At 38.8% G+C, this 26532-nt stretch overlaps 1 long non-coding RNA gene across 1 annotated transcript in view; it reads right to left on the bottom strand.

Annotated features, from left to right (window-relative positions):
- The window catches only part of LOC110266382, a 20676-nt gene continuing 18507 nt past the window's right edge, over positions 24364-26532 (bottom strand). The window contains exon 4 of the long non-coding RNA XR_002353704.1: positions 24364-24376. This is a non-coding gene — a long non-coding RNA (uncharacterized LOC110266382). The remainder of the gene's footprint in view (positions 24377-26532) is intronic.

Genomic DNA, 26532 nt, shown 5'->3' on the forward strand with positions numbered 1-26532 from the left:
TTACAAAATAACCATAGCTTGCTTCAAGCTGACAATCTTTGTGGGATCGGCCCTTACTCACGTAAGGTATTACTTGGACGACCCAGTGCAATTGCTGGTTATTTGTGCGGAGTTGTGAAAAGTGTAATCACAGTTTCACACACCAAGTTTTTGGTGCCATTGCCGGGGATTGTTCGAGTTTGGACAACTGACGGTTTATTTTGTTGCTTAGATTAGGAAAAGATTATCTTTTTGGTTTAAAGTCACTAAATTTGAGTCTTTTATTATTGTTTTTGTTAAAAAAAAATTTTAAATCCTTATTTCCTTTTTCTAGATTGTTTTCGAAAATTTTTAATAAATAATTAAAAACCAATAAACTAATAATTGAGTTTAGTTTCATGTTTTAAGTTTGGTGTTAATTGCATATTTTTATTTTTCTTTCAATTTTTCGAATTACATGTTCTTAGTTCTTTATTGATTTTCAAGTTGTTCTTATTTATTTTCCTTGTTTGATCTTTAGTCTTTCTTGTTTTGTGTCTTTCCTTGTTTTTCTTATGCATTTTCAAATTATTAGTGACCAAAATAAAAAAAATTTTAAGTTTGGTGTCCTTTGTGTCCTTATTTCCTTAAAAATTTTCAAAATTTGTTCTTAGTGTTCATCTTGACATTCAAAATTTTCTTGTTTGTTTTCTTCGTTTTGATCTAAAAATTCTAAGTTTGGTGTCTTTTTATTGTTTTTCTCTTTCCTCATTAAATTCGAAACATCTTTTCCCTTTATTTTAATTGAATTTTCGATTTTTACTTTTAAAAATTCAGATTTTTATTTTAAATTTTTTTATTCTATCTTATCTTAGTTTTAAAATTTCAAATTTAGTATTCAAATTTTTTTAATTATTTATTTTAATCTTTTTTATTTAATTTTCTTTTAGTTTTCGAAAACTTATTTTCTAGTTTCAATTATTTTATTTTATTTTCTTTTCTTTTGAATTCGGTTATCCTTAATTAAATAAAATGAAAACAAAAATATATTGATTTTCCTTTACTTTATTTCTATTTTACAATCCACACCATCTCCCTTTCTCCATCATGGACCTAAGTGAAATTGAACAGTCCAGAAGAACTCTGGGGTCCTATACTAACCCCACTAATGCTTCCTATGAGAGTAGTATCTGTATACCCCCCCCATCAGAGCCAGCCATTTTGAGCTAAACTCTCATCTCATTATCATGGTGCAACAAACTTGCCAATATTCCGGTCTTCCTCAGGAAGAACCTACTGAGTTTCTGGTATAATTCTTACAAATTGCTGACACAGTACGTGATAAAGAAATGGATCAGGATGTCTACAGATTATTACTATTTTTATTTGCTATAAAAGATCAAGCTAAGAGGTGGTTGTATAACCAACCCACAACAAGCATAAGAACATAGAAAAAGTTATCAGACAAATTCCTGAATCAATATTACCCTCCAAAAAGGATGACACAGCTAAGGCTGGACATCCAAGGCTTTAAACAAGAGGATGATGAATCCCTTTATAATGCCTGGGAGAGGTATAGAGGGATGCTAAGGAAATGCCCCTTTGAAATGTTTTCAGAGTGGGTGCAGTTAGACATCTTTTACTATGGGCTTACAGAAAAAGCTCAAATATCTCTAGATCACTCAGCTGGTGGATCTATACATTTGAGAAAGACAATTGAAGAGGCTCAAGAGCTCATTGATACAGTTGCTATAAATCAGCATCTGTACTTGAATAGTGAGTCCTCCCTGAAAGAAGAGGCTAAAGCAGTATCCACTGAACTTAGTCCTCAAGAACAAGTTGCTGAACTCAATCAGCAATTGCTTATTAGAACAAAACAGTTTGCAGAATTTAAAGAGATGCTCCAAGACACTAAAAATTCTAATCAAAATATGGAAGCATAATTGGATCAGACAAGACAGCAGCTATCTAAACAGATAACAGAAGAATTCCAAGCTGTTCAATTAAGGAGTGGGAAAACACTGAATGTATCAATCCAAGGTAGCAGGAAGCCAAGAAAAGAACAGCTGACAAAGGTTAACCAAACCACTGCCCAAAATTCCTCTGAGGACAGCAAGAGCCCAGAGAGGAATGATTCTGGCGTTCAAATGCCAGAAAAGGGTGGAAAAGTGGCGTTAAACACCCAAGGGACAGCCAATTCTGGTGTCCAGACGCCAGAAAAGGGTGGCAACCTGGCGATAAACGCCCATACAGCCCCCAATTCTGGCGTTCAAATGCCACAAAGGGGTCAGACACTTGCAAGTGCTGATAACAACCCCCTTAAGCAGGCTTCTCCAACCACTTCTGCAGGAAATAAATCTGCAGCAACCAAGGTTGAAGAATATAAAGCCAAGATGCCTTATCCTCAGAAACTCCACCAAGCGGAACAGGATAAACAATTTGCCCGCTTTGCAGACTACCTCAGGACTCTTGAAATAAAGATTCTATTTGCAGAGGCACTTGAGCAAATACCCTCTTATGATAAGTTCATGAAAGAGATCTTAAGTCATAAGAAGGATTGGAGAGAAACTGAAAAAGTTTTTTTCACTGAAGAATGCAGTGCAGTCATTCTGAAAAGCCAACCAGAGAAGCTTAAAGATCTCGAAAGCTTTATGATACCATTCACATTAGAAGATGCTTGTACCAAGATAGCTCTGTGTGACCTTGGGGCAAGTATCAACTTAATACCTGCATCCACTATCAAAAAGCTTGGTTTGACTGATAAAGTTAAACCAGCCTGAATATGCCTCTAACTTGCTGATGGCTCCATTAAAATCCCATCAGGCATAATTGAGGACATGATTGTCAAGGTTGGGCCATTTGCCTTTCCTACTGACTTTGTAGTACTGAAAATGAAGGAGCACAAGAGTGCAATTCTCATTCTAGGAAGACCTTTCCTAGCAACTGGACGAACCCTCATTGATGTCTAAAGAGGAGAGATAACTCTGAGAGTCAATGAGGATGAGTTTAAGTTGAATGCTGTCAAAGCTATGCAGCATCCAGACACACCAAAAGACTGCCTGAGCGCAGATGTTATTGACTCCTTGGTGGAAGAGGTCAATATGATTGAGAGTCTCGAATCAGAGCTAGAGGACATTTTTAAGGATGTTCAGCCTGATCTGGAGGAACCAGAGAGAACAGAAAAACCTCTGAAAACTCCTCAAGAAGAGGATAAGCCTCCTAAACCCGAGATCAAACCACTACCACCATCCCTAAAATATGAATTTCTGGGAGAAGGTGACACTTTTCCGGTGATCATAAGCTCTGCCTTAAATTCACAGGAAGAGAAAGCACTAATTCAGGAGCTAAGGACACACAAGACAACTCTTGGGTGGTCCATAAGTGATCTTAAGGGCATTAGCCCAGCAAGATGCATGCACAAGATCCTATTGGAGGATGATGCTAAGCCAGTGGTTCAACCACAGAGATGGCTAAATCCAGCCATGAAGGAGGTGGTGCAGAAAGAGGTCACTAAGTTACTAGAGGCTGGGATTATTTATCCTATTTCTGATAGCCCCTGGGTAAGCCCTGTCCAAGTTGTCCCCAAGAAGGGAGGCATGACAGTGGTTCATAATAAAAAGAATGAACTGGTTCCTACAAGAACAGTTACAGGGTGGCGTATGTGTATTGACTACAGAAGACTCAATACAACCACCAGAAAGGATCATTTTCCTTTACCATTCATAGACCAGATGCTAGAGAGACTAGTAGGTCATGAATACTACTATTTTTTGGATGGCTATTCAGGTTACAACCAAATTGCAGTAGATCCTCAGGACCAAGAGAAAACGGCATTCACATGTCCTTTTGGAGTATTTGCCTACAGAAGGATGCCATTTGGTCTGTGTAATGTACCTGCAATCTTTCAGAGGTGCATGCTCTCTATCTTTTCTGATATGATAGAGAAATTTCTGGAAGTCTTCATGGATGACTTCTTAGTATTTGGAGACTCATTCAGCTCCTGTCTTGACCATCTAGCACTTGTTCTGAAAAGGTGCCAAGAGACTAACCTGGTTTTAAACTGGGAAAAATGTCACTTTATGGCGACTGAAGAAATTGTCCTTGGGCACAAAATTTCAAACAAGGGAATAGAGGTGGATCAAGCTAAGTTAGAGGTAATTGAAAAATTACCACCACCTACCAATGTTAAAGTAATCAGAAGCTTTCTGGGGCATGCAGGATTCTATAGGAGGATTATAAAGGATTTTTCAAAAATTACAAAACCTCTGAGCAATCTGCTAGCTGCTGACATGCCATTTGTCTTTGACACGGAGTGTATGCAAGCGTTTGAAACTCTGAAAGCTAAGCTGGTCACAGCACCAGTTATTTCTGCACCAGACTGGACATTACCATTCGAACTAATGTGTGATGCCAGTGACCATGCCATTGGTGCAGTGTTGGGACAGAGGCATAACAAGCTTCTGCATGTCATTTATTATGCTAGCCGTGTTTTAAATGATGCACACAAAAATTACACAACCACGGAAAAGGAGTTGCTTGCAGTGGTTTATGCCATTGACAAGTTCAGATCTTATTTAGTAGGATTAAAAGTGATTGTGTACACTAACCATGCTGCTCTAAAATATCTCGTCACAAAGCAGGATTCAAAACCCAGACTCATAAGATGGGTGTTGCTTCTGCAAGAGTTTGATATAGAAATAAGAGACAAAAAGGGACAGAGAACCAAGTAGCATATCACCTGTCCCGGATAAAACCAGTAGCAGGAGCGTCCCTCCCTCCTACTGAGATCTTTGAAACCTTCCCAGATGAGCAACTCTTTGCCATTCAGGAAGTACCATGGTTTGCAGACATTGCAAACTATAAAGCTGTGAGATTCATACCCAAGGAGTATAGCAAGGTGCAAATGAAAAAATTGATTTCTGATGCAAAATACTACTTATGGGATGAACCATATCTCTTTAAGAGGTGTGCAGACGGAATGATCCGTAGATGTGTACCTAGAGAAGAGGCACAGAAGATTCTATGGCATTGCCATGGATCACAATATGGAGGACATTTCGAAGGTGAGCGAACAGCCACCAAAGTTCTCCAGTGTGGTTTCTACTGGCCTACTCTCTATAGAGACTCCCGAGAGTTTGTACGTAACTGTGACAGTTGCCAGAGAGCAGGAAATCTGCCTTACGGTTATGCCATGCCTCAACAAGGGATCTTAGAGATTGATTGTTTGATGTATGGGGTATTGATTTCATGGGGCCTTTCCCACCATCATACTCAAACACTTATATTCTGATGGCAGTAGACTATGTATCTAAATGGGTAGAGGCAATTGCAACACCCACTAATGATACTAAGACAGTGATGAAGTTACTCCAGAAGTATATCTTCAGCAGGTTTGGTGTCCCTAGGATACTGATCAGCGATGGAGGCACTCATTTCTGCAATAAACAGCTTGACTCTGTTCTGGTCCGATATGGAATCAACCATAAAGTAGCAACTCCATATCATCCACAGGCAAATGGGCAGGCTGAAGTCTCAAATAGAGAACTAAAGCGAATCCTGGAGCGGACTGTAAATGCCCATAGAAAGGATTGGGCAAGAGGTTTGGATGATGCTCTGTGGGCATACAGAACAGCATTCAAGACTCCTATTGGGACCTCTCCATACCAGCTTGTGTATGGAAAAGCTTGTCATCTGCCAGTGGAATTGGAACACAAGGCCTACTGGGCAACCAGGTTCCTAAACCTTGATACTAAGGTAGCTGGAGAGAGGAGATTACTCCAGTTGAATGAGCTGGAAGAATTCAGACTCAATGCTTTCAAAAATGCCAAAATTTATAAGGAGAAAGAAAAAATATGGCATGACAAAAGGCTATCATCTAGAGTCTTTGAGGCAGGACAAAAGGTCTTGCTGTTTAACTCAAGGCTCAGATTGTTCCCCGGAAAATTGAAATACCGGTGGAGGGGCCCATATGTGATTACAAGTGTGTCACCATATGGCTATGTAGAACTTCAAGATATTGATTCCGACAAAAAGTTCATTGTTAATGGACAAAGAATCAAACATTATCTTGAGGGCAATGTTGAGCAAGAATGCTCAAAGCTGAGACTAAGTTAAAAGCTCAGTAAAAGTGGTGCGCAGAAATTGTGATTACACTTTGATTATGTAAAATTCATTGCTCTTTCTTTCCCTGGTAATGGCGCCAAAAACATGATGCCAATACCATGGTTCACAACTTTGCACAACTAACCAGCAAGTGCACTGGGTCGTCCAAGTAATACCTTACGTGAGTAAGGGTCAAATCCCACGGAGATTATTGGTATGAAGCAAACTATGGTCACCTTGTAAATCTTAGTCAGGCGGATATAAAATAGTAATGGGGTTTTCGAAAATTAATAATAAAATAAGGATAGAAACACTTATGTAAATCATTGGTGAGAATTTCAGATAAGCGTATGGAGATGCATTCATTCCTCTGAACCTTTGCTGTCCTGCTGTCTTCATCCAATCAGTCTTACTCCTTTCCATGGCTGGCTTTATGCAAGGGCATCACCATTGTCAGTGGCTACATCCCCTCCTCTTGTGAAAATGGTCCAAGATGTCCTGTCACGGCACGGCTAATCATCTGAGGTTCCCGATCATGCTGGAATAGGATTCACCCTCCTTTTGCGTCTGTCACTACGCCCAGCACTCGCGAGTTTGAAGCTCGTCACAGTCATTCAATCATTGAATCCTACTCGGAATACCACAGACAAGGTTTATACTTTCTGAATTCTCTTGAATGCCGCCATCATTCTAGCTTACACCACGAAGATTCTGATTAAGAGATCTAAGAGATACTCATTCAATCTAATGTAGAACGGAAGTGGTTGTCAGGCACGCGTTCATAGGGAATGATGATGATTGTCACGTTCATCACATTCAGGTTGAAGTGCGAATGAATATCTTAGAAGCGGAATAAGTTGAGTTGAATAGAAAACAGTAGTAATTTGCATTAATCTTTGAGGAATAGCAGAGCTCCACACCTTAATCTATGGAGTGTAGAAACTCTACCGTTGAAAATACATAAGTGAAAGGTCCAGGCATGGCCGAATGGCCAGCCCCAAAATGTGATCTAAGATAGCATACAACTGATCAAAGATGTCTAATACAATAGTAAAAGGTCCTATTTATAGTAAACTAGCTACTAGGGTTTACAGAAGTAAGTAATTGATGCATAAATCCACTTTCGGGGCCCACTTGGTGTGTGCTTGGGCTGAGCTTGAGTGTTGCACGTGTAGAAGTCCTTATTGGAGTTGAACGCCAGTTTTTGTGCCAGTTTGGGCGTTGAACTCCACTTTGCAGCTTGTTTCTGGCGCTGGACGCCATAATTGGGCAGAGAACTGGCGTTGAACGCCAGTTTGCGTCATCTAAACTTGGGCAAAGTTTGGACTATTATACATTGCTGGAAAGCCCTGGATGTCTACTTTCCAACGCAATTGGAAGCACGCCATTTTGAGTTCTGTAGCTCCAGAAAATCCATTTTGAGTGCAGGGAGGTCAGAATCCAACAGCATCAGCAGTCCTTCTTCAACCTCTGAATCTGATTTTTGCTCAAGTCCCTCAATTTCAGCCAGAAAATACCTGAAATCACAGAAAAACACACAAACTCATAGTAAAGTCTAGAAATGTGAATTTAACATAAAAATTAATGAAAACATCCCTAAAAGTAACTAGATCCTACTGAAAACATACTAAAAACAATGCCAAAAAGCGTATAAATTATCCGCTCATCACAACACCAAACTTAAATTGTTGCTTGTCCCCAAGCAACTGAGAATCAAATAGGATGAAAAGAAGAGAATATACTATAAATTCCAAACTATCAATGAAACATAGCTCCAATCAAATGAGCGGGACTTATAGCTTTTTGCCTCTTGAATAGTTCTGGCATCTCACTTTATCCATTGAGGTTCAGAATGATTGGCATCTATAGGAACTCAGAGTTCAGATAGTGTTATTGATTCTCCTAGTTCAGTATGATGATTCTTGAACACAGCTATTTCATGAGTCTTGGCCGTGGCCCTAAGCACTTTGTTTTTCAGTATTACCACCGGATACATAAATGCCACAGACGCATAATTGGGTGAACCTTTTCAGATTGTGACTCAGCTTTGCTAAAGTCCCCAATTAGAGGTGTCCAGGGTTCTTAAGAACACTCTTCTTTTGCTTTGGACCTTGACTTTAACCGCTCAGTCTCAAGTTTTCACTTGACACTTTCACGCCACAAGCACATGGTTAGGGACAGCTTGGTTTAGCCGCTTAGACCAGGATTTTATTCCTTTAGGCCCTCCTATCCACTGATGCTCAAAGCCTTGGGATCCTTTTTATTTACCCTTGCCTTTTGGTTTTAAGGGTTATTGGCTTTTTGCTCTTGCCTCTTGGTTTTAAGAGCTTTTGGCTTTTTCTGCTTGCTTTTTCTTTTTCTTTCTATTTTTTTTCGCCTATTTTTTTTTCTGCAAGCTTTGTTCTTTGCTGCTTTTTCTTGCTTCAAGAATCATTTTTATGATTTTTCAGATTATCAAATAACATATCTCCTTGTCATCATTCTTTCAAGAGCCAACATATTTAACATTCTTAAACAACAACTTCAAAAGGCATATGCAGTGTTCAAGCATTCATTCAGAAAACAAGAAGCATTGTCACCACATCAATATAATTAAACTAAGTTCAAGGATAAATTCGAAACTCATGTACTTCTTGTTCTTTTGAATTAAAACATTTTTCAGTTAAGAGAGGTGATGGATTCATAGGACATTCATAACTTTAAGATATAGTTACTAACTACTAATGATCATGTAATGAAGACACAAACATAGATAAGAACATAACATAGAAAACGAAAAACAGAAGAAATAAGAACAAGGAATGAATCCACCTTAGTGATGGTGGCGTTTCCTTCTTGAGGAACCAATGATGTCCTTGAGCTCTTCTATGTCTCTTCCTTGTCTTTGTTGCTCCTCCCTCATTGCTTTTTGATCTTCTCTTATTTCATGAAGGATGATGGAGTGTTCTTGATGTTCCACCCTTAATTGTCCCATGTTGGAACTTAATTCTCCTAGGGAGGTGTTGATTTGCTCCCAAAAATTCTATGGAGGCAAGTGCATCCCTTGATGTATCTCAGGGATTTCTTGATGATGAGCTTCTTCATGTGCCTGTTGAGATTCATGAATGTTCTCTCTTGTTTGCTCCATCCTTTTCTTAGTGATGGGCTTGTGAGATGAATCTTTCCATCTCCCATGGCTCAGAGGTGGAAGCATTTGTCATCCCTTTCCTCTTTCTTGAGGTTTCTCTGGCCTTAGGTGCCATTAATGGTAATGGAAAAACAAAAAGCTTATGCTTTTACCACACCAAACTTAGAATATTGCTCGCCCTCGAGCAAGAGAAGAAAGAATAGATGAAGAAGAAGAAGATATGGAGGAGATAGAGGGATGTGTGTATGGATGTGAGTGGTGAATGGAAAACAGAAGGGATGATCATGAATGGAGAGAGGGAAGGTGAGGTGGGTGGGGATCCTGTAAGATTCACAGATCCTGAGGTGTTCAAGGATTTACAACTTTGCACCAAATTAGGCATGTAAAATGCCCTTGCACACAACTCTGGGCGTTCAGCGCCAGGTTGGTGCCCATTTTGGGCGTTCAACGCCCATTTGTTCCCCATTTCTTGCGTTGAACGCCAGAACCATGCTTGTTCTGGGCGTTCAGTGCCCAGATACTGCCCATTTTGGGCGTTCAGCGCCAAAACCATGCTCTGTTCTGGCGTTGAACGCCAGGCAGATGCTTCCTCCAGGGTGTGATTTTTCTTCTGCTGTTTTTGATTCCGTTTTCAATTTTTATATTTTTTTTGTGATTCCACATGATCATGAACCTATAAAGACATATAACTAAGAAAAATATAGTTAGATAAATAAAAATTGGGTTGCCTCCCAACAAGCGCTTCTTTAATGTCAGTAGCTTGACAGTGGGTTCTCATGGAGCCTCACAGATGTGCAGAGTTCTGTTGAGACCTCCCAACACCAAACTTAGAGTTTGGATATGGGGGTTTGACACCAAACTTAGAGTTTGGTTGTGGCCTCCCAACACCAAACTTAGAGTTTGACTGTGGGGGCTTTGTTTGACTCTGCTTTGAGAGAAGCTTTTTATGCTTCCTCTCCATGGATGCAGAGAGAGATCCTTGAGTTGTGAACACAAGGTTATCCTCATTTAATTAAAGGATCAATTCTCCTCTGTCCACATCAATCACAGCTCTTGCTGCGACTAGGAAAGGTCTTCCTAGGATGATGGATTCATCCTCTTCCTTTCCAGTATCCAGGACTATGAAATCAGCAGGGATGTAAAGGCCTTCAACCTTTACCAACACGTCCTCTACTTGTCCATAAGCCTGTTTTCTTGAATTGTCTGCCATCTCTAATGAGATTTTAGCAGCTTGTACCCCATAGATTCCCAGTTTCTCTATTACAGAGAGGGGTATGAGGTTTATCCCTGAACCAAGGTCACACAGAGCCTTAAATATCATGGTGCCTATGGTACAAGGTATTATGAACTTTCCAAGATCCTGTCTCTTCTGAGGCAATGTCAGTTGATCCAGATCACTTAGTTCATTGGTGAACAAGGGAGGTTCATCTTCCCAAGTTTCAATACCAAATAATTTGGCATTCAGCTTCATGATTGCACCAAGGAACTTGGCAGTTTGCTCTTCAGTAATATCCTCATTCTCTTCAGAAGAGGAATACTCATCAGAGTTCATGAATGGCATAAGGAGGTTCAATGGAATCTCTATGGTCTCTAGATGAGCCTTAGAGTCCTTTGGTTCCTCAGAGGGAAGCTCCTTATTGATCACTGGACGTCCCAGGAGGTCTTCCTCCTTGGGATTCATGTCCTCTCCTTCCCTTATAGGTTCGGCCATGGTGCTTATGTCAATGGCCTTGCACTCTCCTTTTGGATTCTCTTCTGTGTTGCTTAGGAGAGTACTAGGAGGGATTTCAGTGATCCTTTTACTCAGCTGGTCCACTTGTGCTTCCAAATTTCTAATGGAAGACCTTGTTTCATTCATGAAACTTGCAGTGGCTTTGGATAGATCAGAGACTAAGTTTGCTAAATTAGATAGATTCTGCTCAGAATTCTCTTTCTGTTGCTGAGTGGATGATGGAAAAGGCTTGCTACTGCCATCTCCTGTACTTGTTCGAAATTTTCAATAAGGTTGTCTCTGGATTGTTGTAATTTAGCTTCTCTTAGTTTCCTCTTCAGAGTCCTTTCAGGTTCTGGATCAGCTTCAACAAGAATGCCTTTTTCTCTGTCCCTGCTCATAAGAAAGAGAAGAGAAAAAGAAAAGAAGAGGAATCCTCTATGTCACAGTAAAGAGGTTCCTTATTGTTAGTAGAAAGAGAGAAAAATTCGAACACAGATGGAAGAGGGGGTTCGAATTTGGTGAGTGATGTGAAGAAGAGATGTTAGTAGATGAATAAATAAATAGAATAAGATGAGAGAGAATGAGAATTTTCGAAAATTATTTTTGAAAAAGAGTTAGTGATTTTTGAAAATAGTTTTTGAAAAATGTTAGTAATTTTCGAAAATTAAGATTTAAAAATTGAAATAATTAGTTAATTAAAAAGAAATTTTGAAAAAGAGGGAGATATTTTCGAAAATTAGAGGGAGAGAGTGTTAGTTAGACCTTACGTGAGTAAGGGTCGATCCCACGGAGATTGTTGGTATGAAGCAAGCTATGGTCACCTTGTAAATCTCAGTCAGGCGGATATAAAATAGTAATGGGGTTTTCGAAAATTAATAATAAAATAAGGATAGAAACACTTATGTAAATCATTTGTGAGAATTTCAGATAAGCGTATGGAGATGCATTCGTTCCTCTGAACCTCTGCTTTCCTACTGTCTTCATCCAATCAGTCTTACTCCTTTCCATGGCTGGCTTTATGCAAGGGCATCACCGTTGTCAGTGGCTACATCCCCTCCTCTTGTGAAAATGGTCCAAGATGCCCTGTCACGGCACGGCTAATCATCTGAGGTTCCCGATCATGCTGGAATAGGATTCACCCTCATTTTGCGTCTGTCACTACGCCCAGCACTCGCGAGTTTGAAGCTCGTCACAGTCATTCAATCATTGAATCCTACTCGAAATACCACAGACAAGGTTTAAAATTTCTGGATTCTCTTGAATGCCGCCATCATTCTAGCTTACACCACGAAGATTCTGATTAAGAGATCTAAGAGATACTCATTCAATCTAATGTAGAACGGAAGTGGTTGTCAGGCACGCGTTCATAGGGAATGATGATGACTATCACGTTCATCATATTCAGGTTGAAGTGCGAATGAATATCTTAGAAGTGGAATAAGTTGAGTTGAATAGAAAACAGTAGTACTTTGCATTAATCTTTGAGGAATAGCAGAGCTCCACACCTTAATCTATGGAGTGTAGAAACTCTATCGTTGAAAATACTTAAGTGAAAAGTCCACTTCCGGGGCCCACTTGGTGTGTGCTTGGGCTGAGCTTGAGTGTTGCACGTGTAGAGGTCCTTCTTGGAGTTGAACGCCAGTTTTTGTGCCAGTTTGGGCGTTGAACTCTACTTTGCAGCTTGTTTCTAGCGCTGGACGCCAGAATTGGGCAGCGAACTGGCATTGAACGCCAGTTTGCATCATATAAACTTGGGCAAAGTATGGACTATTATACATTGCTGGAAAGCCCTGGATGTCTACTTTCCAACGCAATTGGAAGCGCGCCATTTTGGATTCTGTAGCTCCAGAAAATCCATTTTGAGTGCAGGGAGGTCAGAATCCAACAGCATCAGCAGTCCTTCTTCAACCTCTGAATCTGATTTTTGTTCAAGTCCCTCAATTTCAACCAGAAAATACCTGAAATCACAGAAAAACACACAAACTCATAGTAAAGTCCAGAAATGTGAATTTAACATAAAAACTATTGAAAACATCCCTAAAAGTAACTAGATCCTACTGAAAACATACTAAAAACAATGCCAAAAAGCGTATAAATTATCCGCTCATCAAAAAGTCCAGCTAAAGATAGTAAAGAAGTGCTTGCTGGGAGGCAACCCAGCCATTATCAATAATTAGATGTTTGTGACAGTTAGATAAGTCTTTTTAATTTTGTTTTCCTTGTTAATTAATATATTTTCAGTGAAAAAGTCAGGAAAATGGAGGTTCAAGACATAAAACAGAGAAATTACAGAGGAAAGGAGCTCATTGGCATCAAAACGCCAATAAAGAGGCAATCTGGGTGTTAAACACCAGAATAGGCAGCATTCTGGACGTTTAACGCCAGAATTGGCAGCATTCTGGACGTTCAGAAAAAACGCCAAGTGAAGAAGAATTTCTGGCGTTTAACGCCAGCCAGGGTACCTGGCTGGGCGTTAAACGCCCAAAATGGCCACCAAATGGGCGTTAAACGCAGAATGGATATCATTCTGGGTGTTTAACGCCAGAACAGACAGGGAGAGGTAATTTCATTTTAAATCCAAATTTTTTCGAATTTTCTTGTTTTAATTCAAAATATTCTGCATCTAAACATTACAAACATTCAATTTCTAACTTCCATTAACAAAAATTCATAATCTTATAAATTCCTTTTAATTCTCCTTCAAATTCTTTTCAAATCTTTTTCAAAAACTCATTTAACTTCCCAAGTTCTTTCAAATCTTTTCAATTCATTCATTTATCTTTTATTTCTTATATACATAAACAAAAATTCAGATTTAACTTCCTCATATCTTCTTCATATCTCTTAAATTTTGAAAACAATCTTCTCTTTTGCATATCATGTTTATCTTTTATCAATCATATCTTTCATATATTTTTCTTTTTAAATATTTGAAACCATACCCTCCCTCCCCTCTATTTATAGATTCGGCCATCACCCCTCCTCCATCATTTGAATCATTCTCTCCATCTACTCATCTTCCTTTTGTGCTTTTTCTTGAGCACGTTGACAAGAGGACAAAGAGCACCCAGCCACCCAGGAACTCAACGTTTGCGCCAACGTTTGCCTCAAACGTGAGGTCAAACGTTGGCTAAGGAATACCTTGGGAATTGTTGCTCCCCACAACCTGAAGGGGTATACTTCTAACAAGAATAACTTGAGCTACAAAGCTCCAAATGAGGTGATTCAAATGGCATTGGAAAGTAGGAATCGAGAGCTTTCCAAACATATATGGCACTGCATGGTGGACACTAAAATTGAGGGAGAAAACTGCCCCGAAATGTGCATAAACGAACATGGTGGCAACCAGCAGTGAGGCCAACTGACCTCTACACCTTCGACGGAGTATAACTCGAGCTGTGGAGCTCCAAATGATGCGCTTCCAATGGCATTGGAAAGTAGACATTCAGGGCTTTCAAACAATGTATAATAGTATGGGGTGGACAGCACGTTTGAGCTTCTGAATCTGGCAATGTTTCCAACGTTTGCGTTCACGTTTGACCTCAAACGTGGGGTCAAACGTGAGTGACAGCAACATCAGCGACCTTGTCCCCTTCAAAGGAGCATAACTTGAGTTGTAGATGTCTGATTAAGATGATTCCAGTTGGGTTAGAAAGCTGACATTTAGAGCTTTCCAACGATATATGGCAATCCATATTTGGCACGAAATTGAGGCATGAGTGAAAGGCATCTTTAAGGACCAAATGTTGCTAGATGGATGCCCTGGAGGGGAGCCCACGTTTGCGCCAACGTTTGCCTCAAACGTGAGGTCAAACGTTGGCCAAAGAATGCCTTGGAGGAGATCACGTTTGAGCTCACGTTTGACCTCAAACGTGAACCCAGACGTGAGTGACAGCAAAATGGCCATTCTGCATAATGCCTTCACGAAGACGTTTGAGTCAATGTTTGCCTCAAACGTTGACTCAAACGTGAATATTCCAAAGTTCAAATTTCAAGTGGATTTCTTCTCAAGACCAATGCCATCCGGATCCATCTTCAACCCAATTCCACTCCAAAACAAGCAAAGCCCACATGACTCAAAGGCACACAGAGAAGCTAGATTAGGAATTTTATTTTGTAAATACTATTTTCATTTTTCATTTTCATTTTGCCTATATAAGGCATCATTTTCATTTTTAGAAGCAGGCTGGCTCCACGAGGGAGCATTAGGATTAGAGAGCTCTCTCTTTTAGCTTTTCCTTTTTGTTTTGAATCTTGGGTTGAAGAATTGAGGAAATTCTGTCTCAATCTCACCTTGAGATCTCTCTGTCTCACTTTACTGCAACTTTTGGAAATTGAATTTGGTTTTGCTTCTTCTACTGCTTGATCTTTACTTTTCTTGCAATTGAATTCTAAATTTGGATCAAGGAAGGGATTGAGATCTAGACTTGTTTTCTAGTCTCATTGAGCTCCTGAGATCTTCAACCTCTCATTTAGATTTTGCAATTGAGCCAAGCTGCTTTCTGTTTTGACTTTTCAAGTGATTTTCTAAATCTGTTTGAATCTGCTGCATCTTTTACTTCTCTGTTTGATTGCTATTTACACTTTCCTGTTGAATTTTACATTTCCAGCACCCACTCCCCTTTATATTTCATGCAATTTACATTTCTTGTCATTTAAGATTTTGCCAATTTACATTCCTTGCCCTTTACGTTTATGCTCATTTACTTTCTGCAACTTTTAATTCACTGCCATTTACTTTCTGTTGGCTACATTCCATCAAATTTCACTTCAATGTTAGCTTGACTAAACTAATCACCCACTAAAGTTGCTTGATCCATCAATCCCTGTGGGATCGACTTCACTCTAAGTGAGTTTTACTACTTGATACGACCCGGTATACTTGCCGGTGAGTTTTAGGTGTTTTGGAAATTCATTTTTTCAACAAAAACACCATCAACCTCTAATTGGGGACTCTAGCAATGCTGAGTTACAATCTGAAAAGGTTCACCCAGTTATGTGTCTGTGGCATTTATGTATCCGATGGTAATACTGAAAAACAAAGTGCTTAGGGTCACGGCCAAGACTCATAAAGTAACTGTGTTCAAGAATCAACATACTGAACTAGGAGAATCAATAACACTATCTGAATTCTGAGTTCCTATAGATGCCAATCATTCTGAACTTCAAAGGATAAAGTGAGATGCCAAAACTGTTCAGAAGCAAAAAGGCTACAAGCCCCGCTCATCTAATTGGAACTAAGCTTCATTGATATTTGAAATTTATTGTATATTCTCTTATTTTTATCCTAATTTGTTTTTAGTTGCTTGGGGACAAGCAACAATTTAAGTTTGGTGTTGTCATGAGCAGATAATTTATACCCTTTTTGACATTGTTTTTACATAGTTTTTAGTATGTTTTAGTCACTTTTTATTATATTTTTATTAGTTTTTATTCAAAAATCACATTTCATGACTTTACTATGATTTTGTGTGTTTTTCTGTAATTTCAGGTAAATTCTGGCTGAAATTGAGGGACCTGATCAAAAATCTTATTCAGAGGTTGAAAAAGGACTACAGATGCTGTTAGATTCTGACCCTCCTGCACTCGAAATGGATTTTCTAGAACTACAGATGCCCAATTCGCGCGCTCTCAATTGTGTCGGAAAGTAGACATATTGGGCTTTTCAGCAATATATAATATTTCATACTTTTTCCGAGATTTGATGGTCCAAGCCAGCGTCAAAAGTCAGCCTAAAACTTTCTGGCGTAAAAAAGCCAGAACTGACACCTTTTTCGGCGTTAAATGCCCATTCTGGCACCCAGGGTGGCGTTTAACGCCAACTTTGGGCATATAAACGTGAAATCTTGAAAGCTCAGCCCAGGCACACACCAAGTGGGTCCCAGAAGTGGAATTCTGCACTATCTGCACTTAGTTACTCATTTTCTGTAAACCTAAGTTACTAGCCTAGTATAAAAACTACTTTTAGAGATTCATTTTGTAACTCATGACATTTTACACTTCATATTGTATCTTTGATGGCATGAGTCTCTAAACCCCATAGGTGGGGGTGAGGAGCTCTACTGTGTTTCAATGGATTAATGCAATTACAACTGTTTTCTATTCAATCACGCTTGATTCTATTCTAAGATACTCACTCGTACTTCAATATGGAGAATATGATGATCCGTGACACTCATCATTATCCTCAACCTATGAACGCGTGCCTGACAACCACTCCCGTTCTATCTGAACTCAATGTAGTTATTGGGCGACTGCTTGAGTGCATATCTCTTGGGTTTCTAATCCACGGACCGAGTCCGGAGATTAGAACCTTCGTGGTATAGGCTAGAACCAATTGGCAGTATTTCTGGGATCCATAAAGTCTAAACCTTGTCTGTGGTATTCCGAGTAGGATCCGAGAAGGGATGACTGTAACGAGCTTCAAACCTGCGAATGTTGGGCGCAGTGACAGTGTGCAAAAGGACAAGGGTCCTATTCCGACGCTAGTGGGAACCGACAGATGATTAGCCGTGCGGTGATAGCGCATATGGATTTGTTTTCATCCGAGAGGATCATACAGCTTGCCATTGAAGGAAGCCATGCGTGTTTGGATAAGAAGACAGTAGGAAAGCGGAGATTCAGATGACAGAGCATCTCCGAAACCTCAACCTGTTCCTCATTACTAAATCACAAGTACCTTTTATTTCATGTTATATACTTTTCAGAAACAAAATCATTTTTATTAGTAATCCCCTGACTAAGATTTACAAAATAACCATAGCTTGCATCAAGCTGACAATCTCTGTGGGATCGACCCTTACTCACGTAAGGTATTACTTGGACGACCCAGTGCACTTGCTGGTTAGTTGTGCGGAGTTGTGAAAACTGTAATCACAATTTCACACACCACTTAACAAAACAAAGAAAAAGTGCTTAATCTAGATTACCACCTACTTAATAATTGTCAATCTAAATCAATCCCCGGCAACGGCGCCAAAAACTTGATGAGAGAAAAATGATTCCACACAAACTCACCGGCAAGTGTACCGGGTCGCATCAAGTAGTAATTACACACAAGAGTGAGGTTGATCCCACAGGGATTGATGGATTGAGCAACTTTAGTTTGGTGATGAATTTAGTTAAGCAAATATTTGATGATTTGAGTGAGATTTAATTAACAGAAGTGAAATTGCAAGTAAACCAAAGAGCAGAAAGGAAATTTGTAGAATCTTAAATGCAAAAGAAGTAAAATTGCAGAAACTTAAGGTGCAAGAAATTAAAAAAGCAGAAACTTAAATTGCAAGAAAAGTAAATAGCTGAAACTTAAAGTGCAAGTAATGTAAATTACTGAATCTAACTTGCTGAGAAATTTAAATTGCATGAATAGTAAAGGGATTTGGGTATTCGGAATTAAAACATAACTGAAAATGAAAATTGCAGTGAACTAAAGAGTGCTCAAAGGAAGAAATTCAGGAAACAGATTAGTTAGTATTTCAGTGCCAAAATAGAAATTGAAACAGAAGAGTCAAAGCAGAATTAAAACGAAAACCAATTCTAAGATCTTAGAAGAGAAATTGACTATTGCATAAAATTAACGAAACAGAAAAGAAAATTTAGTCTCAATTGCTCTCAAAACAGAAATGCAGAAATTGCAGAAGAAAGAAAATTAGAAAGCAAACTAGGATCTGATCTCAAATTCTTAGAACTGTGAAAGAAAAAATAAAATATGAGTTCTCAGATGAAGAATTTCAGCAGAATTCTTCAATCCAAGTTTAAGATCCAAAACAGAAAGTAAAAGGATGCAGAAGAACGAATGTGAAAACAGAAAGGAAAATTTTAGATCTGATCTCAATTCTAAAATTAAAAATTGAAAAACTCCGAGAGAGCCCTTTGAAATTAAATTCCTATCTATATATACTTTTTCTATTTCAGGCTTTCAGCATTTGGAGTGGGCTTTTTGGTCTTGCATGAAGTGGATCAAAATGGCCATTTGTTGCAGCTTCAGGTGAACGTAGCGTTCATTCACCGACGCGGGCGCGTCCTGTGCGTGAGCGCGTCCCTGGCATTCTTCATCATCAACGTGGGCGTGTACTGTGCGCGCGCGCGCCCTTGAGCAGCGTTCATTGACTGAATGCTCCGTTCGCGCCATGAACGCTATATCTGCGTGCGCGCCTTGTGCGCTTGCGCGTGTATAGCAACAAATCAATTCTGCGTTCTAGCATCTTGTACGCGTCTGCGTCCATCACCACCTTTATTCCATCGGCGCGAGCGCGGCAGTTGCGCGTGCGCGTCAATTCCCTTTTTCAAGTTCCCACCTTTATTTCAGCAGAATTCTTCAATCCAAGTTCAAGATCCAAAACAGAAAGTAAAAGGATGCAGAAGAACGAATGTGAAAACAGAAAGGAAAATTTTAGATCTGATCTCAATTCTAAAATTAAAAATTGAAAAACTCCGAGAGATCCCTTTGAAATTAAATTCCTATCTATATATACTTTTTCTATTTCAGGCTTTCAGCATTTGGAGTGAGCTTTTTGGTCTTGCATGAAGTGGATCAAAATGGCCATTTGTTGCAGCTTCAGGTGAACGTAGCACTCTCAATTTGAATGTAGCGTTCTTTCACCGACGCGGGTGCGTCCTGTGCGTGAGCGCGTCCCTGCCATTCTTCATCATCGACGCGAGCGCGCCCTTGAGCAGCATTCATTGACTGAACGCTCCGTTCGTGCCATGAACGCTATATCTGCGTGCACGCCTTGTGCGCTTGCACGTGTGTAGCAACAAATCAATTCTGCGTTCTAGCGTCTTGTATGCATCTGCGTCCATCATCACCTTTATTCCATCAGCGCGGGCGCGGCAGTTGCGCGTGCGCGTCAATTCCCTTTTTCATGTTCCCACTCTGAAAGTATCGCAGGCGTTCACTCGAAATGAACGTAGCATTCATTGTTGGTGAACGCTGATCCTCGATGCACGCGGGCGCGCCATCTATGCGTGCGCGTGGATCTCCAACTTGCTTCTTCACGCGGGGGTGGCTAGTACGCGTATGCGCCCTTGTGAACATAGCGTTTATTGAGTGAACGCAGCGTTCTCCTTCACGTTGCTTTTCTCTTTGTTTCTTCTTCTCATTTCTTCACCTGTTATCAATTAAACATGCCATCAAAGTCTCACCGAAATTATAAGCTTTGCATCATTTATAATAATCAACTAAATTGTGCATAAATCTCATGATTTTATACAAAAATCAACAATGTTTAATTGAGTCAAGGCAACATGAAATTCTACTCCAATCACTTACTTATTGTGCAAGAAAGTGCATAAAACCTAATGAAACAAATGAAAAATGCTTGTGATACTAGCATAAGATGACTTGTCATCAATCCTATTAATAGTATGAGGCAAAATTAGGCTTGCAATGAATACCACCCTCATTCCTGGTGAGAAGCCTTCAGTATGGATCTTTTTTGTTCTCCATCCCCTAGGAATCTTCCTCTTGGAATCTTCCTCCTTGGTGGGTGATGACTGCCCAACACCAAACTTATGTTTGATGTTTGGGGGAACTGTATGAGTTTTCACTAAGAGAGGAGGCTTCAGCACTGTACTCTGCATGCAAGTACCACCTTTGTCAGGGGGTAGTGGAGGTCTAAAGACCTTGAAAACCAGCCAATCCTTATGTAACCTCAGCACTAATTTGCCTTTCTCAGTATCACTGGGGTTCCTTCTATTAGAGAGAGGCCTTTGCTTCAAAATCTCAGCAAAAGAAATATTGATTTGCATCTTTTTAAAGACTTCCAAGAACTGTGAGTAGTGCTCATCCTTGGTCTCCTTTTGCATGTTTAAAGAGCGTGGTACATCAAGCTCTTCCATTCCCATAGGGGGTGTACAAGTCCACTCCCAGTCTTCTCTTGATTTTTGTTTTCTTTCAGATCCTTAGTAGCTTGCTCCTCCTTAGTTTCGGCCTCCTCTCCCATGGTGAGGGCCTTGCACTCTTCTCTTGGATTTACCTCAGTGTTGCTTGAAAGAGCGTTGGAGGGTTCCTCGGGTATCCTCTTGCTTAACTGGCCCACTTGTATTTCTAAGTTTCTGATGGAAGGCTATGTTTCTTGCATGAAACTATGAGTGATCTTGGAGAGGTCAAAAACTATTATGGTTAGGTCAGAGAGATTTTGCCTGGACGTCTCCAATTGCTGTTTGGTCTGGCTCAATTGTGCTTCCATAATCTTGCGAGAAGCTTGGGTATCCTGTAATACTTCTGTAAGCATGAACGCTAGGTCAGGTGCAGTGTTGGGTTGTCGGGGGTGAGGAGGAAGGTTGTTGACTAAATTTTGATTAAGTCTTCCCTGAAATCGGTTGGCATAAAAAGATTGCTGACTATGGGGCTGCTCTTTCCTCCCAAAGCTTGAGAAACTATCCCACCTTTGAAACCAAGGAGTATCATCAGAGTCTCTAGAGGGGTTGCCTGTGTAATTAACCTGCTCTGGTGTCCACTGGCCATAGTTGTAGGGAGCCTTCATTCATACCATATGCACTATTTGCAGAAGTTTTCTGAATCTTTGCAACTGGTTCCCCATGCCACCCAATTATTGAGTAAGAAGACTTATTCCTTCCTGTTTCTATACACATACAAACAAGAAACAAAGAAAAAGTGGAAGTCTCTATGTCAGAGTATAGAGAGCTCCCAGTAAGGTATCCAAAAAAGAAATATTTTTTAATTAAAAAATTCCAAAATAAATAAGAAATTAGAATATCAATTCAAAAAATTAACTAGAAATTTCGAAAAAATTAAAAAAATTAGAAAAAAAAGGGTTTCAAAATTTTCGTAGTTCAAAAAGAAAGAAAAAATACTAAAGAAATACCAAACTTAAAATTTGAATTTAATTAAAAATAAGAAAAGATAACTAAAGTTTGCAAATCAAGGAATAAGATAATTAAGATAAAGAAAAAAATCAAGAAAGATAAACAAAATATGTTTTGAAAATTAACTTAAACAAAAAGAAAACACTAAAGAGCCACCAAACTTTTAAAATTAAAATAAGATAAAGTAAGATTTAGAATTTAAGATGCAATTTTCGAAAATTGAAAAAGTCAACTAAAAATTTTGAAATTCAAAGATTGGAAAGAAAATGCTAAGAGAAAGAAGAAAGATAAGATAAGATTTGAAAATTAGGATAGGAGATTTGATTTTGAAAAATTTTGAAAATTTGGAAGAGAAAGTCAAATAGAGATTTTGAAATTTAAATAGAGAAACTAACAAAATACTAAACTTTTAAAATTTGAATTTTTTAAAATAACGATAAGATAACAAAATTTTGAAAATCAAAGAAAAGAATAAGATAAATATCAAAGAAGAAAAGATAAACAAGAAAATTAAATTTAAATAACAAGATTACTAACGGGACACCAAACTAAAAATTTTTTTAATCAAGAAAGAAAAAGATTCAAAATTTTCGAAAATTTAATAGAAAACTTTTTTTAATTAAAAGGAAAAGAAGAAACACTATATGGACACTAAACTTAAAGATTTTGAAATCAAACAACACAATTTTCGAAAAAAATTGGGAGAGAAACACTAAAAGACACCAAAACTAAAAATTTTGAAATTAAACAAAGTAAAACACCTAAAAGAATTCGAACAAAAAGAAAGAAAAGATAAAACAAGACAGAAATCACAATTTCAAGAAAGCAATAAGAAAAATTTTTGAAAATCAAGAAAAAGAAAAATAATTGACCAAGACTACCAGGAAACACCAAACTTAAAAATTTTGACACAGAATTCGAAAGAAAGAAAAGAAAGATGACTAAAGATGAAAAATTTTTGAAAAATTTTGAGAAAGAAAATAAGAAACACAATTAAAAGAAAAACTAGTAAAAGAACCTGATCTAAGCAGCAGGACAACCGGTAGTTGTTAATCTCGAACAATCTACGGCAGTGGCGCCAAAAACATGGTGCGTGAAATTTGAACTCGCACAACTTCACCAGCAAGTGCACTGGGTCATCCAAGTAATACCTCAGGTGAGTGAGGGTCAATCCGACGAGGATTGTTGGATTGAGCAAGCAATAGTTATCTTGCAGAACTTAGTCAAGCAAATCAACAAGGGAGTTGTTGTTGTTGAATGCACATAAACAAGGAAATAAAGAAAATAGAAAAGAATTGATGTCGAAATAACGAGAAATCAGTTAAGGCGTAGGAGATGCTTTATCTTTCCGGATTAATACTTCTTACCGACTACTTTAACAATGAAAGACTCATTCTATGGCAAAGCTGTAAGTGATTAACACCATTGATCGTGGTCAATTAATCTCCTCTAATCCATATCAAACACCGTTGATCGTGGTCATTTAATATAAACGAGGGTGAAGCTTGTAACACCTGGTGTGGGAAATCGTGATCGTTCATTCCTTGGTAACGGCGCTAAAAACTTAATACGCACGTTCATTATTTTAGTTCTTTGTCACAACTTCGCAAAACTAACCAGCAAGTGCACTGGGTCGTCCAAGTAATAAACCTTACGTGAGTAAGGGTCGATCCCACGGATATTGTCGGCTTGAAGCAAGCTATGGTCACCTTGTAAATCTCAGTCAGGCGGATTCAAATGTATATGGTGAATTGATAATTAAAATATAATTAAAATATAAATAGGATAGAGATACTTATGTAATTCATTGGTGAGAATTTCAGATAAGCATATGGAGATGCTTTTGTTCCTTCTGAACCTCTGCTTTCCTACTGTCTTCATCCAATCCTTCATACTCCTTTCCATGGCAAGCTTTATGTAGGGCATCACCGTTGTCAATGGCTACATCCCGTCCTCTCAGTGAAAATGGTCCAAAATGCACTGTCAATGTACGGTTAATCATCTGTCGGTTCTCGATCCTGCTGGAATAGGATTCAGTAATCCTATTGCGTCTGTCACTACGCCCAGCACTCGCGAGTTTGAAGCTCGTCACAGCCATCCCTTCCCAGATCCTACTCGGAATACCACAGACAAAGTTTAGACTTTTCGGATCTCAAGAATGGCCACCAATAATTCTAGTCTATACCACAAAGACTCTGATCTCACGATCAGGAGGCTAGGAGATACACATTCAAGCTTGTTTTCATGTAGAACGGAAGTGTTTGTCAGGAACACGTTCATAAGTGAGAATGATGATGAGCGTCACATAATCATCATATTCATCATGTTCTTGTGTGCAAATGAATATCTTAGAGAATAAATAGGCTTGAACTGAATAGAAAAACAATAGTACTTTGCGTTAATTCATGAGGGACAGCAGAGCTCCACACCTTAATCTATGGTGTGTAGAAACTCTACCATTGAAAATACATAAGAAAAAATAGGGTAGACATGGCCGAATAGCCAGCCCCCATAAAGGACTAAGATAGCATAAAACTAATCAAAAGCTTCTTTCCAACATGATAGTAAAAAGTTCTATTTATACTAAACTAGTTACTAGGGTTACAGAAATGAGTAAATGATGCAGAAATTCACTTCTGAGCCCACTTGGTGTGTGCTTGGACTGAACATTGAAGCTTTCACGTGCAGAGGTCTTTCTTGGAGTTAAACGCTAGTTTGTAACCTGTTTCTAGCGTTTAACTTTGCTTTGCAACCTGTTTCTGGCGTTTAACTCCAGAATAGGGCAGGGAGCTGGCGTTGACCGCCAGTTTACGTCATCTAAACTCAAGCAAAGTATGGACTATTATATATTGCTGGAAATCCCTAGATGTCTACTTTCCAACGCACTTAAGATCGCGCCATTTGGACTTTTGTAGCTCCAGAAAATCTACTTTGAGTGCAGGGAGGTTAGAATCCAACAACATCTGCAGTCCTTCTTCAGCCTCTGAATCTGATTTTTGCTCAAGCCCTCAATTTCAGCCAGAAGTTACCTGAAATCATAGAAAAACACACAAACTCATAGTAAAGTCTAGAAACGTGATTTTTATTTAAAAACTAATAAAAATATACTAAAAACTACCTAAATCATACTAAAAACTATGTAAAAATAATGCCAAAAAGCGTATAAATTATCCGCTCATCACAACACCAAACTTAAATTGTTGCTTGTCCCCAAGCAACTGAAAATCAAATAGGATAAAAAGAAGAGAATATACTATAAATTCCAAATATCAATGAAACTTAGCTCCAATTAGATGAGCGGGATTAGTAGCTTTTTGCCTCTGAACAGTTTTGGCATCTCACTTTATCCTTTGAAGTTCAAAATGATTGGCATCTATAGGAACTCAGAATTTAGATAGTGTTATTAATTCTCCTAGTTCAGTATGTTGATTCTTGAACACAGCTACTTTATGAGTCTTGGCCGTGGCCCTAAGCACTTTGTTTTCCAGTATTACCACCGGATACATAAATTCCACAGACACATAATTAGGTGAACCTTTTCAGATTGTGACTCAGCTTTGCTAAAGTCCCCAATTAGAGGTGTCCAGGGTTCTTAAGCACACTCTGTTTTTTCTTTGGACCTCGACTTTAACCGCTCAGTCTCAAGCTTTTGGCTTGACATCTTCACGCCACAAGCACATGGTTAGGGACAGCCCAGGATTTTATTCCTTTGGGCCCTCCTATCCACTGATGCTCAAAGCCTTGTATCCTTTTTATTACCCTTGCCTTTTGGTTTAAAGGGTTACTGGCTTTTTGCTCTTGCCTTTTGGTTTAAAGAGCTCTTGGCTTTTTCTGCTTGTTTTTTTCTTTTTCTTTCTTTTATATTTTTATTTTTTATTTTTATTTTTTTTTCTGCCAATTTTCTTTTCTTTTTTTCGCAAGCTTTTCTCTATTCACTGCTTTTTCTTGCTTCAAGAATCATTTTTATGATTTTTCAAATCATCGAATAACATTTCTCCTTTTTCATCATTCTTTCAAGAGCCAACAATTTTAACATTCATAAACAACAAATTCAAAAGACATATGCACTGTTCAAGAATTCATTCAGAAAACAAAAAGTATTGTCACCACATCAAAATAATTAAACTAGTTTCAAGGATGAATTTGAAATCATGTACTTCTTGTTCTTTTGTGATTAAAAGCATTTTTCATTTAAGAGAGGTGATGGATTCATAGAACATTCATAGCTTTAATACGTAGACACTTAAACACTAATGATCATATAGTAAAGACACAAACATAAATAAAACATAAGGCTCAAAAACCGAAAAACAGGAAAATAAGAACAAGGAGATTAAGGAACGAGTCCACCTTAGTAAGGGTGGCATCTTCCTCTTCTTGAAGAACCAATGGTGCTCATGAGCTCCTCTATGTCTCTTCCTTGTCTTTGTTGCTCCTCCCTCATAGCTCTTTGATCTTCTCTAATCTCATGGAGAATGATGGAGTGCTCTTGGTGTTCCATCCTTAATTGTCCCATGTTGGAACTTAATTCTCCTAGGGAGGTGTTGATTTTCTCCCAATAGTTTTGTGGAGGGAAGTGCATCCCTTGAGGCATCTCAGGGATTTCATAGTGAGGAATTTCCTCATGCTCTTGTTGAGGTCCATGATCTCTTGTTTGCTCCATCCTTTTCTTAGTGATGGGCTTGTCCTCATCAATGAGGATATCGCCCTCTATGTCAATTCCAGCTGAATTGCAGAGGTGGCAAATGAGGTGAGGAAAGGCTAACCTTGCCAAAGTGGAAGACTTGTCAGCCACCTTATA

Source organism: Arachis ipaensis, chromosome B09 (assembly GCF_000816755.2).
Source record: "Arachis ipaensis cultivar K30076 chromosome B09, Araip1.1, whole genome shotgun sequence".
Taxonomy (NCBI): Eukaryota; Viridiplantae; Streptophyta; class Magnoliopsida; order Fabales; family Fabaceae; genus Arachis; species Arachis ipaensis.